Genomic DNA, 19,712 nt, shown 5'->3' with positions numbered 1-19,712 from the left:
TTCTTCTTGTGTTGAAGTAGCTTAAGCTCAAACAGGAGTATGTGGGGGCAGGTGGGTGTATTTTTTAACCCCCGCTAATTCTTACCTGTTCCTCCCTTTTCCTGTGCTGCCAACTTCTAACAGCAGTGACTCTGGGCTTGTGTGTTTAGTTCTGTATATAAATGCTGTGTTGTAGAGATGCCCGCTCCCCGTGGCCCCTGGTTCCCTTTGCCTTTTTCCCCTGGGTCATGGCCACTCATGAAAGTAGGACTAGGAAGGAACTTTCAGTTAAAAACAGACAAAACACAAAGGACATTCTGACACACGCTCGTAAACACGGATGAACCTCGGAGGCTCACGCTGCGTGAAATCAGCCAGTTATAAAATGACAGATCTTGTATAATTCTACTTAAGAAGGATCTACAGGAGTCAACTTCATAAAGACAAAGCAGAAAGGTGGTTGTGGGAGGGAAGGGAGAGGAGAGAGTTGTTCAGTGGATGTAGAATGTCAGCTCTGCTAGATGAGAAGTTCTGGAGATGCGTGGTAGTGATGGTTACCCAACAATGTGGATGTGCTCAATGCTACTGAACTGTACATTTCAAAATGGCTAGGATGGTCAACTTTATATTATGTGTGCTTACTTGCTCCATTGTGTCCAACTCTTTGTGACCCCATGGACTGTATGTAGCCCACCAGGCTCCTCTGTCCATGGGATTCTCCAGGCAAGAATACTGAAGTCGGTTGCCATTTCCTTCTTCAAATATTATGTGTATTATGCCATGATTTAAAAAAAAAAAAAAAGCTCTGGAGAAAAAAGGGTAGGGAAAATGTCGTGGTCAAGAGCATAAGCTTCAGCCTGACTCAGTCTGGGTTTTGAGTACTGGTGTCCTGTGTCACGCTCTCCCCATGTTTACCGGCTGTGTGAGCTTTCGTTGTTGTGTTGTTGCTAAGTCTGGCTCTTTTTACGACAGAGGAGCCTGAGGCCCTCCCTCCAGGCTCCTCTGTCCATGGGATTACTGGAGTAGGTTGCCATTTCCTTCTCCAGGGGACTTTCCCAACCCAGGGATTGAACCCATGGCTCCTGCATTGTCAGGCGGATTCTTTACTACTGAGCCACCAGGGAGGCCCTTATGTGACCGGGTCTCCCGCATTGCAGGCAGATGCTCTACCGTCTGAGGTACCAGCGAATCCCCTTATGTGACCGTAGACAGTTACTTCATCTCTAGATCTCATTTATCTGTAAAACAGGGGTAAGAAGCTATCATATCAACAGAGGCTTGTTCGTGGGCTAAAATGAGACCATGTGAACTGTATTAGTTGGTGCTAATCCCGTTGCTAGGAGAAGGTCTTATCCTTGGAAAGCCTCAGTCCCAAGGGCAGTCTGGGGTGAGAGGCCGAAGGGCTGGGAGGGCTGCTGTGGGTGCTGACTCACTGCCTCCAGCCCCTGTATGCGGGCGGCCAGCCTTGGGTAGGGTCCTCTTGCCTAGAGAAGCCCCAGCATTGGTGGAGAAGCTCCAGGGCTATGCATGTGCTTTTCCTCTCTCAGGTGTTGGGAGGGAAAGAACAGAAGGAGGCTTACAGTCCTGGCTTTGTGGACCCCCTGTCACCTCAGATCTTCAGCCCTGGTGCTCCAGACCTCTTACAACTGTGGGACTCCCCGATTGCATGGGGAGGAGCATTCCGCCTGGACACCACTAACAGGACTGTGTCTGGCTTTCGTCCTTCTGGCACTTGGCAGGTGTCTGCAGCGGGCTTCCCTAGCTGTGGCGAGCTGGGGCTACCCTCTGTAGCGGTGCACAGACTTCTCATCGCCGTGGCTCCTCTGGTTGTGGAGCACGGGCTCAATAGTTGTGGCGCGTGAGCTTAGTCGCCCCACGGCATGTCGGATTTTCCTGGACCAGGGATCCAACCCGTGTCTCCTGCATTGGCAGGTGGATTCCTAACCACTGGACCACCAGCGAAATCCTCTAATCCGTTTTTTTTTTTTTTTTTTACTATCATCAATCCCTGTCTTGGATTCTGGTGGTGGTTTCCATGTATAACCTGTTCTTAGACCCTAAAAACAATGCTGGGATATGGGATTTAACAACCACTATTACAATAAGTGAAAGTGAAGTCACTTAGTCAAGTCTGGCTCTTTGTAACCCCGTGGACTGCAGCCTACCAGAGTCCTCCGTCCATGGGATTTTCCAGGCAAGAATACTGGAGTGGGTTACCATTTCCTTCTCCAGGGGATCTTCCCGACTCAGGGATCCAACCTGGGTCTCCCGCATTGTAGGCAGACGCTTTTACAGTCTGAGCCACCAGGGAAGTCTACTATTACAATAGTCCAATAATAAATCAGTTGTTTTTTTTTTTTGTCTGTCTTCTCTGCCAAAAGTATTCCACATCCTCTCCTTTTTCTCTGGTTGCTTCCTCTTCCTCCTTCCTCCCTCGCTTCACATCCCTTAACCTCCTGTAATCCATTTTTACTAAAGGCTCTAGGGACTGCCCACCGTGTTAACATCCCTGAAATCTGACTGGCAGTGTGAAATGAAGCGCCACTCAGCGGGCTCCTGGGGTTACACAAGACTCAGCAGGTAGAGAGTGCTTGCTGTGTGGGGCAGATGCTACAGGTATCGGCCTGAACTGTGCTCAAGTCGCAATGTGAACCATGGCAGAAATCTGAAACTGCCTGAATGCCGGCCAAAGAATAATGTGCCCAGGGCTGTAAGTAACACCAGCGGCCCTGGCACGGTAGCCTGTATTTAAGACGATGCAGCCAAGTGCCCGCCAGATAATTAGTCAGGCTATAACTGAGTTCCACTTTATCTCACTCAGTAAGTCAACTCTTGGCTCGATGCTGGAGTTTAAAACCTTGCCTCACGTTTCTTGTGATTTGCCGGGTTGTGGGAGGCAGGGGGTCAGTGGTCACACTTTTCTGATGAGCTATGTTTATGCGTCTGTGTGTTTTTTCCTGTGAAGTTACAGGATGCCTTAAGAAACGGCAGTTTTTCAGTCAGTCAGTGTGGTAAACAGTGGTTAGAATTTGGGTTTGTGGCACTGAGATGTAGATTCACATGCAATTGTAACAAATAATACAGGACGATCCTGTGCATGCACGCTCAATCGCTTCGGTCGTGTCTGACTCTTTGCGACCCCATGAACTGTAGCCAACCAAGCTCCTCTGTCCATGTGGTTCTCCAGGTAAAAATACTGGAGTGGGTTGCCATGCCCTCCTCCAGGGGATCTTCCCCACCCAGGGATTGAACCTGCATCTCCTGTGGCTCCTGCATTGGCAGATGGGTTCTTTACCACTGAGCCACTGGCGGAGCCCTGGGTGATCCCATGTACCCTTTAATCAATTTCCCCCAATGGAAATATCTTGCCAAACTATAGTACAACATCACAAGCAGGCTTTTGTCATTGATACAGTCAAGATGCAGGACACTTCCATCCCAACAAGGATCCCTCTTATTTTTATAACCACACCCATCTCCACCTGCCCCCCAGCCTTTAACTTCTGACAACCACTAATTGGTTCTCCATTTATAACTCTCTCAGAATATTATGTGTGGAATGCTACAGTTTATAAACTGTTGGAGTTGGCTTTTTCCCTCAACATAATTCTTTGGGGATTTATTTATGCTGAGTATATTGATAATTCCTTCCTTTTATTGCTGAGTTATTATTTCACGCTGTGAATGTACCATAGTCTAACTATTCACCCATGGAAGGATATCTGGGTTATTTCTGGTTAACAGCTATTACAGTAAAGCTGCTATAAACATGGGGCTGTAGGTTTCTTTGTGTGAAGGTCAGTTTTCATTTCTGAGAAATGCCCAGAAATGCACTTTCTGGGTTGTATGGTTGTGCATGTCTAGTTTTTTAAGAAACTGCCTGATTTTCCCAATGAATCAGTTTCTCTATATCCTCATCAATATTTCAGATTATTTTTAAAATAAACTTTTATTTTAGAACCATTTTAGATTTACAGAAAAGTTGTGATGTTAGGGTTCCCTTATACCCTATACCTGGTTTCCTCTCTTAACATCTCATGTTGTTATGCCACATTTGTTACAACTAATGCTGCTGCTGCTAAGTGGCTTCAGTCGTGTCCGACTCTGTGCGACCCCATAGACGTCAGCCTACCAGGCTCCCCTGTCCCTGGGATTCTCTAGGCAAGAACACTGGAGTGGGTTGCCATTGCCTTCTCCGTGTAACAACTAATAAACCAGAGGAGATCAGCCCTGGGATTTCTTTGGAAGGAATGATGCTAAAGCTGAAACTCCAGTACTTTGGCCACCTCATGCGAAGAGTTGACTCATCGGAAAAGACTCTGATGCTGGGAGGGATTGGGGGCAGAAGAAGGGGACGACAGAGGATGAGATGGCTGGATGGCATCACTGACTTGATGGATGTGAGTCTGAGTGAACTCCGGGAGTTGGTGATGGACAGGGAGGCCTGGCGTGCTGCAATTCATGGGGTCGCAAAGTTGGACACGACTGAGCTGAACTGAACTGAACTGAAAAACATGAGAAGTCTGTACTTTACTTGTATTCCCTTAGTTTTTACCTAGTGTCCAGGCTGATGCTGGTGTAGCTGGTGGGTAGGGATTGGGGAAGCCCCAGGTTATGGCAGAGACTGCAGGGGAAGGGGAGTTGGTGAGGGGATCCCTGATGGGGTGAGAGACACAGGAGATGTAGGGATGTTCGTGGAAGGGACAGACTGTATTCTAAAATCCCTGGTGTCAGAAGTGTCTTTCCTTTCCTGAGTCTTCTGGAAATATAGCCCTCTAAAAGCACCTCGATAAATCACCTTGTCATCAGATTTTCCACTTTACTTCCTTAGCTGTTGAGCAAGTTTGGCTTATAAGGATGAAGGCCTTTCATGTGCTTTGGCAGTTGGAGGGGAGGGAGGCGATGAAGAGGTGATGCCTTGAGAGATAGCCCTGAAACCAAGAGGGTTGTTCTTAGCTGGGCTGGTGCCTTAGGGGTTAGCACTCTAATGAGCAATTTATCAATGCAGCGCTGAATAATTCAGAGTGAACAAAAAAAGCCAGCCAAGGCCCCATGTGGTCCTTCATATAAATGCAATATAAATACCATAGAACCTTGCTTTATGTGCAGTTTTACCACTTTTCTCTAATGGTTTATTTCTGAATTGTTGGTTTAACCTAGACTGTAAGCCCTCAGGGCAGCAGTGGCCTTTACACATAGGTTTTTACAAATGATAAAGTGTTTTTGCCTCACAGATGGGGGCAGATGGCAGATGGGCTTGGCTTTATTTGTTTTGGAGACCTGAATGTTCAAGTTATACATATTGCTTTAAAAAACCGAAAGGAGCCCTAGGCGTAGGAGATAATCTCTTGACTGTGGGTCATCGCCTGTCTCAGCTGGGGAAGCAGGAGAAACAAGGGCTTCTTGGAGGGCATGGGATCTCAGACTAGATCTTAAAGAGTCGGTAGGATTTGGGTCAGGACAACGAGGAGGAAAGTGTTTCCATGACCTTTCACAGGGTAATCCAATTCTGATTCGTATGGCTATTTGCCTCCAATGACTTATTTCTCATCTGCTATAAATCGAGTCTCTAGAAGTTGGACAGTTGACAAATAACCTCTAGATCTAGTGGGTGATTGAATGTTATGGAGCAGAATGTGGAAGTGAAGGCGGATGAATGAAATGTGTCAAGGGACCTTACACCCACTGCTTCAGTAGCTTAAGCCTTCTGATTTCAGAGGTCAGTATTAGAAAGGGTCATACCTGTAAACCATCCTCAGTCCGTGGAGACGTGTGATACCAGCACTTTGCAGGAGGTCTGTGGAAGTGGTCATTTTACAGGGAGACAAAAGGAGAGGGAAGCTTGTGCAATACCCAGAAAGAATTTTCCCCAGGAAATGGTAAATTCTTCAGTCTCTGTTCAGACATTCCCGTTGGGGCTTGCTTGCTAGGGTAGCGATCACTGAAAATGTGCTTAGGGGATTTAGTTAACTTGTGTAGGTCTTTAATATCTTTTCCAGGGAGTTCTTCCTTTAAGACTTTCTTGGCATCTTTTATATTCACTTAAAAGATAGATACTTTGGCCGCTTGATGCGAAGAGCTGATTCATTGGAAAAGACCCTGATGCTAGGAAAAATTGAAGGCAAAAAGAGAAGTGGGTGGCACAGGGTGAGATAGATAGATAGGATCACTGATTCGGTGGACATGAATTTGAGCAAACTCCAGGAGACAGTGAAGGACAGGGAAGCCTGGTGTGCTGTAGTCTGTTGGGTCACTGAGAGTCAGACTCGACTTAGTGACTGAACAACAACAAAAGATGGAAACCACTGACTTAGTATATGTGTCAGGATTGGCAGCTCTTTCCAAATTAAACAGAAATTGCTATTGGAGACTGTGATCTTTGTACAGTGAAATGTTATGCACTTGTACTTGGTTTTTCTAAAGATGGAGATGTGTAGGTCATCGCTGGGGGAAGCTCCAGTGTCCCCTTTCACCTCTCCAGAGCCAGCATTGAGTCCTCATCACTGCTCTTTTCCTGAGACGTGTAAATCAACCTTATCTCCCAATGAGGAATCTTACACACTCAAAACTCTGAACTAATAAGTGGTTTCTCTTGGTAGAAGTGAGAAGGGGAGGTATGGAGGGAAATTTTATTTCATATTTTATGAACAAAGCAGTTCAAATTTTACCTATTTGCAATGAGCTTGTAATTCTTAAAGTTCTAATAGATTAGAGAAAAAGTACCAAGTTAACTTCTGTTTAAGCATCAGGTTAAACAAAAATTACAAGTTTGATCATATCTGTCTTTTCTGTGGCTTAACTGAAAAACTAAGCATGACCATTTCAAAAAATAATTTGAGTTTCTGTGACCAACATTACCCATCAATCAGGTAGACCCACATGGGGGATCACTCAAAAAATGTGTGGCCAGGAAGTCCTGTGCCCAGATTCCGGGAAGATATGAATGGCATGCTACCTGATACCTGGCAAAAGGTAATGACTGCTCTGGTGACTGATAACAGGAGGACAGTGATAAGTTGTGGTGAGAGTTTAACCATCACTTTGGGAGAAAATGTATGTTGATGAACCATCCAAACCTTGGAGTGCAGGAGGGCCATCAACCAGCCTGAGGGACCCGTTTACCATCTTCCATCAGCCGTTTCCTTACTCTGAGTGGGCAGATCGCTGGGAGAAGGAGCATCTGGCTAGCTCTGATTTCCCACTGATTTTAAATGTTAATCAGTGGCATCCGGTAGATGTGTGTCTCCTGTGTTGGTTACCAGTTAGCCTCCCAGGTCTGCAAACTTGCCGCTATCCCCTCTGGGATCTCCCTGCAAGTTGGGGATCATGCCCAGCACACCAGAGACCCTCCAGAGCCCTGCCAGGTAACCGATGCACTGTACCCTCTCCTGATGGAAGTGGGGTGGGGGACAAAGCAAAATGCAGCTCATGATACATCAGCACTGAGTTGACTCCTGGTCTTAACGTTTCTTAACTTGGCCTTGGCTCCAACAAGAAGGCACATTTTGTACCTGTCCCTCTTGATAGAGGGCTTCCCTGGTGGCTTAGATAGTAAAGAAGCTGCTTGCAGTGCAGGGGGCCTGGGTTTGATCCTTGGGTTGGGAAAATCCCTCAGAGAAAGGCATGGCTACCCACTCCGGTATTCTTGCCTGAAGTATTCCATGGACAAAGGAGCCTGGTGAGCTCCATGGGGAAGCAAAGAGTTGGACATGACTGAGCAACTAACACTTTTCTCTTGATAGAAACTAAATTTTAAAAAAATCATCGCAATATGAAAACCATATTAATGTTATTAAACAGATCTAATGCCACAGGAAAAATTGGATCACAGACCATGTGTGTAAGGTACATAGATATCTTATGGAGGGGACCTTTTCCTTAAATGAAAGTCCTGTTAAATGCGGCAGGGTGTGCTCAGTTGTCAGTTAAGCTACCTGTCTTCCTCTGGGGACTCACCAGTGGCAGGTGGGATGTGTTGGCATCCATGCCAGTAATGTCATTGGGCAGGCCAGGGTGTCACCGCTTAAAGAGTTTACCACCCATAATAAGTGCAGATTTTAGGAGGCACATTTGAGGCCTGAAATAGAGGGTGAGGGGTGAGACCTAAGTACTCCTAAAGATCACTAGAATACAAGTAATAATGCAAAAGTTATCCTGGTTAGGAGTGGTGAAGCCCCGATGGCCAGCTTCTGTGGTCTGAGTCCTGCACGAACATCTCTTGTCTTCTTCATCTAAAACCTAAATCCATCACTACAAACCATCTTGTGGTTTCAGGCAGAAGAGAGACACATGGTTCCCATGAATTTTTCTTTGCCTGGTATGTTACACCTGCAAAGGTGTGAACTACTTTGCTGTTTGTGTTCAAAACAGTAGGATTCTAGAAGAAAAATAAAAACACTAGTAGGATTCTGTTCCTGCCCACATGGCTAACGTATGAAGTTGTGCAGAGTTTGGTTATGGAAGGGAGATTAGAGGCCATCTCACCTGTGTTTTGGGATCTCAGAGCTCATCTGAGTTTGCACGAAGCTCACGCCTCCTCTCTCTTCCTGTTGCTGATGTAAGCAGAGTATCCACCTGGAGTCGAGGCTGGCCCCGTGGCAGCTTGAACAGTCCTGGTTTGTGAGCGGAGCCTGGTCTTTGCTGAATGAAGTGCCTTTTCAGAAGGAGCTGCTCAGACCAGGGACCCTGTTTTTTTGTTGGGAAAGGTGCTTAGAGTTCTATCAGAAAGCCGAGCGGAGCGTTTCCCACAGTATCAGGCTCCCGGGCTGCTCTGGGCCCAAAGATAACGAAACAAGATAGGAAGGCGGACCAGGATTGTGTGCCCCAGGAGAGGTGTCTGGAGCCGCTGCCAGGGGTTCCCCTCCTCCCTGAACCTGATAGGTTGAGAAAGTAGAGTGACCTTGCAAATGAGGTGTGCACGCTGGAACCCTGCCTGGGAGGGAAAACCCAGAACAGGCACACGGCCCCTGTTTGTGCATCTCCTGGGAGAGTGGAGGGAAAGACATTGTGCTGGAAAGACATCTCTCTGAGTGAGCAGGGGCCAACTGCGTGCCTCACTCCAGTGTTCCATCGGGGTGGGCTTGTCCTCATGCATTTCTTTTCCTCTGTAGGAGGGTAACCAGATGGGATGGGGAGGAAAGGAGTAAATCTGAGCAGCCTCCGCTGGGCTTCTCATTCATTGGAGGCCTCCCTCCGTGAAGGCTTGGATCAACTGGTGTCTCAGACAACCTCGGCAACAATCCATTTCGGAAAGATCTGCAGGGGGCACTGCGTTCCATGATGTCATTTTTGTTATCAGTTGCAGTTGCGTGAACGCTGATGGAAAGAATTGTTGAAATATGAATAGGGATCTCTGCCCAGGGCCCTTTGCTTTGCCTGGGGATGTTGCTGTTAGTCCCTGGGAACGTGAGAGGGAGAAGCTGCCCTGGAGAAGCTAGAATGGATGGAGCGGGGTCAGCGTGAGATGCTACAGACCCGGAAGACGCATTTTGCAGTCACTTGGGTGGTGCTCTGCTGACCTCTGGGTTGCAAATGGTGCTGCCTCAGGAAGGGTGGTGGAGTGTGCGACCTAGGAGTTCCTGGACCCTCCATAGTCTGATCGGATGTCTTTCTGCATCGGCCCATGAAGGAGCTGTACCTCCGGGGTTGATGTGATGTGGTTGACGGCTTCTGGGATATGCCACAGATTTTCTGATGATCTGGGGTTTGCCTTCTCTCATGGGTTCCTTGAGGCTGTGGCTGAGCAGTGCTGGCAGTCGTATACTGAATTTGTTCTTTAAAGGCAAGGTGTCCTTTAAGGAAAGGCTGGGCTCATGAGGAGATCACATGGGCTTCCCAGATTGTTCAACAACATAGTAGACTTTCTTCTGCTATCCTTAACTGCCAGCATCAAAAACTGGGCACAGGGATCCCTACTTTGGGTGTTGATGACATTCAGCAGTATGCTAGCGTTTGGCAGGGACTTGCTGGGGTGGGGCGGTGAGGGGAGGTTCTGAAGGGGGTTTTCCTCATGCAGTTGCTGTTGAAGAATGTTAGGTGCAGAGAGACGAGAACCTGATTCGAGAGAGTTTGGTTCAGGCAGACAGGTTCAGAAAGGGGCCTTTCCTACATGATGAAACCCAGGAAAACGAGAAGGCGTGAAGCCTCCTTGCCAGGGTCACCTCTCGGGAAATATGACAGCTGGAAAGGTGGCCATCTGCCTGGCACACAGGCTACCTGGCAAGTGGTCATTTTCATAAGCAAAAAAAAAAAAACAAAAGATGCCAAACCAGTTTAGCAAAAATCTCGTGGCCCTGTCCTTAACTCGTTTCCTGTCTCCCAGCTTCCTCAAGTGAGCACCTTTTAATTCTTGAAAACAACCCCCAAACCCCTCATGTCCTGTTTTTCCCTTAGACGCTTTCACCTCTGCTTTGGTTTGGCAGCTGGGAGGGCCTCCTGTGCCCGGAGCGCTGTCTCCCAGCGTTCAGGTCCCTGGCACTTTGTGTCCTGGCCGCCCCACGGTGGGGACTCCGTGCAGAGCTTGATGGTCTCCACGGACGCTTTCTGGGGTCACTGCTGTCTCTGCTCTAGGGGCTGAGGGACGCTGAGGCGTGGCCCGTGGCAGGCAGGGGGAGGGCTGTGTGTGTTCTGCAGCCTGAGTTTGTGAGAGAATGTGGGATGTAAGAGCAGCAACTCTTGTGCTCCTGGAGACTTTCAGGGGAAGCACACTGACGGAAACCACCCACCCTGGCCAGGCACTGGAGTGACCGTTTTTGTGAGTTATTTTACAACAGGAGGTCCTGGTAAGGAACAGGGAACTAACAAGCCACCAACGGAGAATTCAGCAAAGGTCAAAAGGAGACACTGTGTCCTACCACTTCCCAGAATCCTTCTTGCTGGCTTCCATCTTGGCTGAGCAATGCGTGTGCCACCAGGAAGGACCCTGAATCAGAGTGAGTGGCTAAAACGACAACCTGGAAACTAATCCCATCACCATACAGCCACGTGGCAGAGCAGTCCTCCTGTGTTCTCTTACCCTCCTGCTCGCCTCCCAGGTGCCCCTTCCCAATAAAATCTCTTGCTTTGTCAGTACATGTGTCTCTTCAGACAGTTCATTTCCAAGTGTTAGCCAAGAACCCACTCTCAGACCCTGAAGGGGGGTCCCCCTTCCTACAACAAACCAGGTCTTATTAACACCCCCCTTCCTCTGAATCCCTTCCTTGTCTGTGGTCTAGTCTTTCAGTTGAATGTGTAGGTCTGTGCTTTCCAGGGGAGAGAGGGGAGAGAGTGTTCGTTGTTTAATGAGTTCATCTTTTTTCTTAGTCAGACTGGGAGCTCCACACGGGGGCAACTGTGGCTGTAGTGCCTGAGCTTGCCCCCCATCCGTGAGGTCTGTGCTCTGAGAGGGACCCAGACACACTGAAACGCATCTTAAGAAGAAAGGCCAGGGCGGCGAGGAAAGCAGGAGACCAAAGCATGGGAGAGATGATTGAGCTGTTTCAGGGCTTTTTCTAGAGAACCCGTTCAGGATGGGTTGGTGTGGATGGTTGGGGGTGGCCACTGGCTGTGAACACTGACTCCAAATAGTCCGGAGCTCAGCGTGGGACCAGGAGTTGGGGGGCACGGAGAGTGGATGTTACTGAGGATGTTCTCTGTGCCAGCCCTTATGACCTGTTATTTCCTCTCCCCAGTCACAGCTGTGACTAGTGGGTGAACATGTCAGACAGATTCCAGCCCAGTCTAAGACACAACTTCCGGAAGACTCGAATGGTCCATACAGCTGCCCCCTGGCACTCCCACTACAAGAAGTTTTCATGTGGGGACTGGCTGACCTTTCGTGGGGAGTCGTCCTGCTTCATGGCTTGTCCACAGGATGTATTCAGTTAAGGACCATTCTTTCCTAAGATAGTCCTTACTTTGAGGGGATTAAAGTGTCTGTTCTTTTGCCAATGGTCTCTGACATTAAGTAAATATTAACTGGTCCATGGATTCTCTTTTAAGATCAGGGCTGCCTCCCAAGACCTACCTGTAAGACCCCTTTCAACACTGAGTTCCTATGGCTGTAACCTCTGTAAAGGTAACTCTTAGAGAGCCTAGAATATAGCCTTGCCCTCTGTGGATGGCTGCTAAAAGTTAAAAAAAAAAAAAAAAAACCACAAAGCTGCTCATATGAAATAGAATTTCCAGGAGAGCAGTTATCCTGAGTTGATCCCAAGTTAGGAATATCGAGGCACACCTGGCAGACCCTGCTGTTGCTTCTGCTTCTGTCTTTACATTGGATGTTCTTGCCTGATGGTTCATCCTTAACTTGGAAGTACTGATCTTTGCATGCTGTGTTTAACCTGTTTTCCCATGAGTGTGAGAGGATCCCTTCTCATTCCTGTCCATGTCATCTGTGGTTGCATAAATCCCGTTCAATTTATGGCTCTCCAAGACCCTGCTTCATTACATTAATTCATGAGTGTTTGTCCCAATTCTGCAAGAGTGGATAAAGTTTGAGCAGAAGAGTTTCTGCCACCTGAAGCTCAGTCTTGAATAAGGCAGCGGCAATGCAGGTTCAATCCCTGGGTCAGGAAGATCTCCTGGAGGAGGAAATGGCAACCCCCTGCAGTATTCTTGCCTGGAGAGTCCCGTGGACAGAGGAGCCTGATGGGTTACAGTCCGTGGGATTGCAAAGAGCTGGACACGACTGAGTACTCAATACAAATAAGACTGGATAGGATTCACAGCAGGGCAAGAACAGGTGCTGAAGAGGGCGCAGGAGCTTGTGTCTACTAGGATCTGGAGTGTTCTGAACAACGGGACTTGGAGGACCTTGAAAAGTGGGCAGTGGCAGAAGTGAGGTGATGTAGGTGTGGAGTAACATGAAGGCCTGGGCATGGAGAACAATGAAGAGGCTTTCTTGGAGCAGGAGGTTCATGCTGGAATGTTCCACCAGGGAGGTAAGCCTGTGTTGGTGAGGTGGAGGGGTGGGGAACTGATGTGACGTGGGCAGAGGAGGTCACGGCTGTATGGGAAGCCGGGGCTGTGACCGGGTGCTGGGCTGTGACCCTCGGGCTCTGCTGCCGTCGAGCTGGGTGACCTGGGATGGCACAACCTCTCTCTGTTTCCGAGGTTTCCTGGCTTCTAAGTTTAGGCCCAGCCTTGCAAAATGGCTGTGAGGGTCAAGGAGGATAATAAGCAGGTGGAAGCACCTTGAAAATGTCAGGGCGTTGAAATGTATGAAAAGTTTTCTACAGGGACCGATATCATTACTTATCTGAGTCAGAAAGTGGAGGGAAGCAACTTTTCTTTTTTTTGTTGTTCATTTTAAAAATATAGGGAGGGAGGGATACATGTTGCACCAAAACGCATGCCTGATTTCTTAGGTCTTTCCGAAGTTCAGGGGAGATCTGCCTGTGGTTAGCTATGGATTTGGTTAACTTGACTCTGAGGCTGACCATATCTTATCCAGGGTCTGTTTATTTTCAGAAGTGAATGACTGCTGTAGACAAACCTGTTTTACTTCCTTGGGTGGCTACCCAGGGTAATGAGTCTAAACTTGCTTTGTCTCTTGTGGTTGTTCATCTTTACGCGTGAGAGGAGCTGGAGAATGCACAGGCTTTGTGTAGCCAGCTCTTCTCTGGAAGTGCCCAGTAACGACGAGAGTAACAGTGGATGCCATGGTGGTACACGGGCACGTCTACGTTTAATCTGAACTTCATAATGATTCATACACATTACCATTCCTAACCTTGTTCTTGTTCAGTTGCTCAGTTGTGTCCTATGCTTTGCAACCCCATGGACTGCAGCACGTCAGGCTTCCCTGTCCATCACCAACTCCCGGAGCTTATACTCAAACTCATGTCCATCGAGTTGGTGATGCCATCCAACCATCTCATCCTCTACCACCCTCTTCTACTTTTGCCTTCTATCTTTCCCAGCATTGGGGTCTTTTCTAATTGACTCTTGTATTAGATGGTCAAAGTGTTGGAACTTCAGTCCTTCCAGTGAATATTCAAGGTTCATTTCCATTAGATTGTCCTTGCAGTCCAAGGGACTCTCAAGAGTCTTCTCCAGCACCATGATTTGGCACTCAGCCTTCTTTATGGTCCAACTCTTCATCGTAAGTGACTGCTGGAAAAACCATAGCTTTGACTGTACAGATCTTTGTTGGTAAAGTGATGTCTCTACTTTTTAATATACTGTCTAGCTTTGTCGTAGTTTTCCTTCCAAGGAGCAAGTGTGTTTTAATTTCATGGCTGCAGTCACCATCTGCAGTGATTTTGGAGCTCAAGAAAATAAAATCTGTTACTGCTTCCACTTTTTCACCTATTTGCCATGAAGGGATGGGACCAGATGCCATGATCTTAGTTTTTTGGATGCTGAGTTTTAAGCCAGCTTTTTCACTCTCCTTTTTCACCTTCATCAAGAGGCCCTTTAGTTCCTCTTCGTTTTCTGCCATTAGGGGTGGTATCATCTGCATATCTGAGGCTACTGGTATTTCTTCTGGCAGTCTTGATACGAGCTTGTGCTTTATCCAGCTTGGCATTTCTCATGATGTACTCTGCAGATAAGTTAAAGAAGCAAGGTGACAATATACAACCTTGATGTACCCTTTAATCTTTCTGAATTTTGAACCAGTCCATTGTTCCATGTCTGGTTCAAATCATTGCTTCTTGACCTGCATATGGGCTTTTCAGGAGGCAGGTAAGGTGCTCTGGTATTCCCATTTCTCGAAGGATTTAAGAAATTTAAAATTTTAAAAGAATTTATGACAGAATTTAGCAAGAGGCAAAGTGATAGTCCTATTAGATTAGGATGCTTGTGAGGCTTACAAGTGGATGGGTAAGAGGATGCTGTGCCCTGAGAACTTAGTGGGCTACAGTTTTATTATCAAAGGAAAAGTGGGGAGGGGGAAAAGACTTTGTCTTTTTTGACATCATACTTCCATTATCAGCTCCTCCTCCTGGTTGAGAAGGGGAGTTTTTCTGTCCCTGTGTGGTCAAGTTAGGTCCACAGGTTGTTGTGTGTGTGTGCACAAAGTGTTTCCTGCTGCTGCTGCTGCTGCTAAGTCGCTTCAGTTGTGTCCGACTGTGTGACCCCATAGACGGCAGCCCACCAGGCTCCCCCGTCCCTGGGATTCTCCAGGCAAGAACACTGGAGTGGGTTGCCATTTCCTTCTCCAATGCATGAAAGGGAAGTCGCTCAGTCATGTCCAACTCCTAGCGACCCCATGGACTGCAGCCTACCAGGCTCCTCCGTCCATGGGATTTTCCAGGCAAGAGTACTGGAGTGGGGTCCCATTGCCTTCTCACAAAGTGTGTCCTAGGGATCCTTAGCTGACTGGGTTCGCTGGGCATGCTGTAGGTCTCATGCCACCACTGTGTTAGTGTTTGGGGGCATGTCCTGGGCTTCTGTTGCATGGTTTTGTTGCTAAGCGAGCCTGCTTGGTTTTGGGCTTAAGCAGACCTGCTCTCTTGAGTGATCATTCACTTACAGGGGTCTCTCCCATATGTTCTCTACTTACAGTCCCGCAGTGGGATGAACCGTTTAATCACTCACTTTGTCCCTTTGCTCCGTCCCTGTGAAATTCACCAATGTGTGAACAAAGCCCATGTGTTACTTTCCAGTGTGATGTTATTTTTGTTTTTTCATTTTGTGGAGTACATGCTTTTGATGGACACCAACTAATATACATAAATTTGACATCGATTCTATGTAGGTTTTAAGAACCCTGTACCAGAACTTACAAAATGATTACTTTGGCTTTTCTGAGTCTTAAATTCAAGGAATAAATCACAGTAAAAGGCAGGTTCTTTGGTCATTTGGACCTGTGGGTGGTTTTGCACATGGATCACCTAGTCTCATGTGGTTTTTTAAAAAAACTGTACCTTTTATATATTTGATCTGGCTGCTGAGTCCCAGCGGTGGCATGTGAAGTCCTAGTTGTTGCGTGTAGGATCTAGTTCCTCGGTTCCTCGACCAGGGATTGAACCTGAGACCCCTGTGGACCACCCAGAAAGCCCCTTCTGATTGGTTCTTACCTGGGGAGGCTTGTGACGTCAAGACCTGTGGGTGATCAGTCTTGGCAGTGATCGAGGTAATGAAGGCTCTCAGCTCCTTTCTGGTCCCAGTGCTTAAGGTTTCAGTCAGATCTGAAATAACCATCACCCCCAAAGCTGTCCTTTTAGTCACGCCGGCAGCACCGACACCTCATTTGCTGGAAGACACCTGTCGTCTTTCATCTCTCTCCATTCAGGAGGGGTGCCTTTAGTTTCTTAACCCAGACTCATCATCCCTGAATGTTCTGTGCAGGTTCCAGTGAGGGAGTGCTTTCTTGGTGGGTCAAGCCTTGGGACACTCAGGGAAGCCTCGGAGATTCTGTAAGGGAGCTTATGCTGTGTGGTTAGGCAGGTGGCTGCAATTCTTTGCCCGCCACCTCAGCAGGGAATACGGGGGGTGCAGCCGGGACACGGGATCTGCAGGCCGTGCTGTGCACCGAGGCCCCGAACCTCGAACTGTGCAGCGTGTTGGTCTGCAGCTGAGGAACTGCAGCCCAAAGAGCAGCTCCTCGTTATGATGACTCAGCCCTCCTGTGTGCATAATTCTTCATTCCAATTACCGCTCTCTGCGTGCCGCCAGCTTTCTTAGATCAGAGGCTAGGGAGGCTTTGAACTGACTGGGTCTTCCCCTGGGACATGAGCTCTCCGGGGCGGGGTGGGGCTCGTCTGGTGTGTCTTTGGAGCTGGAAAGAGGCTGGGGAAGCTGTGACCCAGGGGCGGTGGGATTCAGAGTGGATCCTTCCCCACAGAAACTGGACCAGGTGCCAGGTCAGGGGGCTGATCTCTCTCTCACATCCCTTGAAAAGTTTGTCCGGTGGTCCAAAACAGAGTTCTCTAATACAGTCCAGTCCTAGCTCTGCCCAGGCTTTTTTTTTTTTTTTTTTTTTTTTAAAGCAAATAGGAGTTTAAGAAGAAAGGAAATCAGCACATATTGAACTCTTAATAGAACCAGTGTTTTTCCTACATGGTCTTATTTAATTTGCAAGAAAGGTTTATCCTAATTTTACAAGTACTGGAGTCCATACTTTTATTTGTGACACTGAAAATTTTCTTTTATTGGGGTTCACATATGTATATAATTTTGGTAGGGAAAAACAATGAGCTAAATCAGCAAATACAATATTATAGTTTAAAAAAGGAAAACAGTAATGAATGAAGTCATAGTAATGTCTTTATTATTTTTTTTTTTTTTTGCCAGAAAGGAAGCGCATCACATTAAGAAACAGTTGCAAATGGGTGGACCCATGAGGTTCAGAGTGTGCTTTGCACGTGGAATGATGGTGTTGAGGTCACTCAAGCTTGGAGCCTATATTTAAAATTAGATCTGTCTGACATCAAAGACCACTAGTATCCAGAAGGCCTGATAATACAATTTTTTTTTTTCCTGATAATATAATTTGAGGATTGTGTCTTGGGTCATGATCCTTGGGATTTAGACCCTTCACAAGGGAGCAGAGGCCCAAGATGACTGACACCTTAGGGTGAAGTAGGGAAGAACTGGTGGTGTCCACTGTTTCTGGGAAGAGTTCACTGTGGGTCACAGGGTGATGGAAATTCTTTATCCTCAGAATATCAGCCTGGCGTGCCAACCCTGAACTAGGACATCTTGGCATGTTTCTTTTTTGGAGCTGTTTTCACTGTGTGTGGAGGTATGGTGAGTCGGGGGGAGGTGAGGGGATTAGGAAGAACAATAAGGCAAAATTGAACCCTGGAATAAAAATGGAACCAAAATCTTTCTAAACCAGATCCAAGGGAAGGCTGGAAGCCTGCTTAGGAGATAGCACTAAAGGCAGGCATCCAGGGGTCAGAGGCAAGCTCCTGAAAGCTAGACTTGAAAAATTAACTTTAAAACCTGATGCACATACTTCCAAATGACTGTGAGCCTTTTGGGGGCACAGACCAGACTGTGTGTGTTTGTATATGGACGCGCCCGAAAGCAGAAGTACACAGGGGGCTGCAGAGCTGCAGTGTAGCTTTATCTCTGCTTAGGCACCATGTTATTTTCACACCTGTCAGTGCTGGTAACTGTTGCCTCCTGTTGTCTACCTCTCAGGACCCTAGGGTTTGGCAGCATAGTTATTGAGCTCCTTAGGAAGCGGATCCCTAAGTATTTCGTGTTCATTAATATGGCAGATTTGGGCAAGAGATGAGGCATGGAGCAGGGCCTTTTCTAGAGGAGTTTCTGGTGCTGTGCGGGAGATTAAATCCACAGATACAGGGCTGTGCAAGGTGCTGAGACAGAGGCCTGCAGAGGGCTCTGATGAAAGGCATCTCGTGAACCATGTCAGGGAAGGCTTGCTGGAGGAGGCGACGCTTGATCCGAGACTTAGAGGACACGGTAACTAGGCAGAAAAGGAGTGTTCTGGACAGTGGGAACGGTGTATGAGAAATAAAGCAGAGTGCGTTCAGTGAAGTGGCAATGGTGCAGGATGTCTGGAGTCTCGGCTCGTTGGCTCTGGGATCAGGAAATGTCTTATAGGCTACCTAAAATGTCTGGACTTTACCTGAAGCAATGGGGAGCCATAAACGGATCTTAAGTTTAATTTCCACCACTAGGAAATAGGGTCCCCGAGCATGGCGGACAATGTCTGTTTGGTTGACAGCTGTATCCTTGGGACCTCAAATGGTGCCTGGTGCGTCGGGAGGACAGTGAACTTCATCACCTTTGTGTATTCAACAGACCCATGTGCCATGCACTGGGTTGGAGGCATTAGCAAGGGGGCTCACCAGGAGGTCTCTGCAGTAATTCAGGTGACTTAGGAGAGGGCAGTCGTGGTGATTAGAAGACAAACCTGCTTTGAGAGGAGCTCCAGGAAAACCTGCAGACTCACTGCGTGTGGCAGGTTCAGGGGAAGAACTGAGGTTGACTCCCGGACTCTGACTCAGACGCTTACAGAGGGAACCCAGTGTGGCAGGAAGGGGCGGGCGAGGGTGGAGAGTTGTGAGGGGCAGGTGGGGTTGAGGAGTCTGTGGAACAGCTGGTGGTGCCGGCCTGAGAGCTTTCGACATTGATGTCTAGAGCCCAGGAAGGCATTCCAGGCTCCACAAGGGGATATAAGGTTTAGGCGGGATCAGGTAGAGTGGAAACTACGTAAACTGTCACTTCCCGGAGTGTGGAGGAGGAGACAAGGCGGTGGCCCCAGTGGAGCCCTGTGCAGTGCTGGGGCCCAGGGGCAGGGGGCGCGGCGCAGGGCCCGAGGGAGGGGGCGGACTGTGCTCCTGCTGAAAAACAAAAGCGCAGAATCAGATGAAGTAAAAAGTCTGCCCCTTCCCTTTGCCGCCTTATCCCCTCCCTGGAAGTAGCTGCAGAAGACATTTTGTCCTGTATCCTTCCAGCTGTTTTCTGTGCCTAAACAAGCCTAAATATGTGTGCCTTTTATTTTTATCCAGAGGGATTTGACTTTTATAATGTCCCCTTCAATTCTATGAGTCTGTGATTCATGCAGAAAAGCATTTAAAGAGATCCTGTAAAAATACAGGTTGAGTCTTATGGCTGATTGATCCAGATTTAACACCCCATGGTGAAAGTACAGAATTATAAATGTTAGCCAAAACAGCAACGTCGAGATGATACAGTGGAGTCTGTGCTTCTTCACTACCTGTGACTACACACGGTGGCGGGTGCACAGCCCCCCACCCCCGCTCCCAGGTCCCTTCCTGCCTGCTGTTGGTATTGTGGGGTACAGTTCACTGAGGTTTCCTGGCTGCGCT

At 47.8% G+C, this 19,712-nt stretch overlaps 1 protein-coding gene across 1 annotated transcript in view; it reads left to right on the top strand.

Annotated features, from left to right (window-relative positions):
• MYO5B (myosin VB) overlaps nt 1-19,712 on the top strand; it is a 335,169-nt gene that overhangs the window by 15,430 nt on the left and 300,027 nt on the right.

The sequence above is a fragment of the Bos mutus genome, chromosome 24, assembly GCF_027580195.1.
Source record: "Bos mutus isolate GX-2022 chromosome 24, NWIPB_WYAK_1.1, whole genome shotgun sequence".
Classification (NCBI taxonomy): domain Eukaryota; kingdom Metazoa; phylum Chordata; class Mammalia; order Artiodactyla; family Bovidae; genus Bos; species Bos mutus.
The sequence above is the reverse complement of the archived record's forward strand: the minus strand, read 5'-3'. Positions and strand labels throughout refer to the sequence as shown.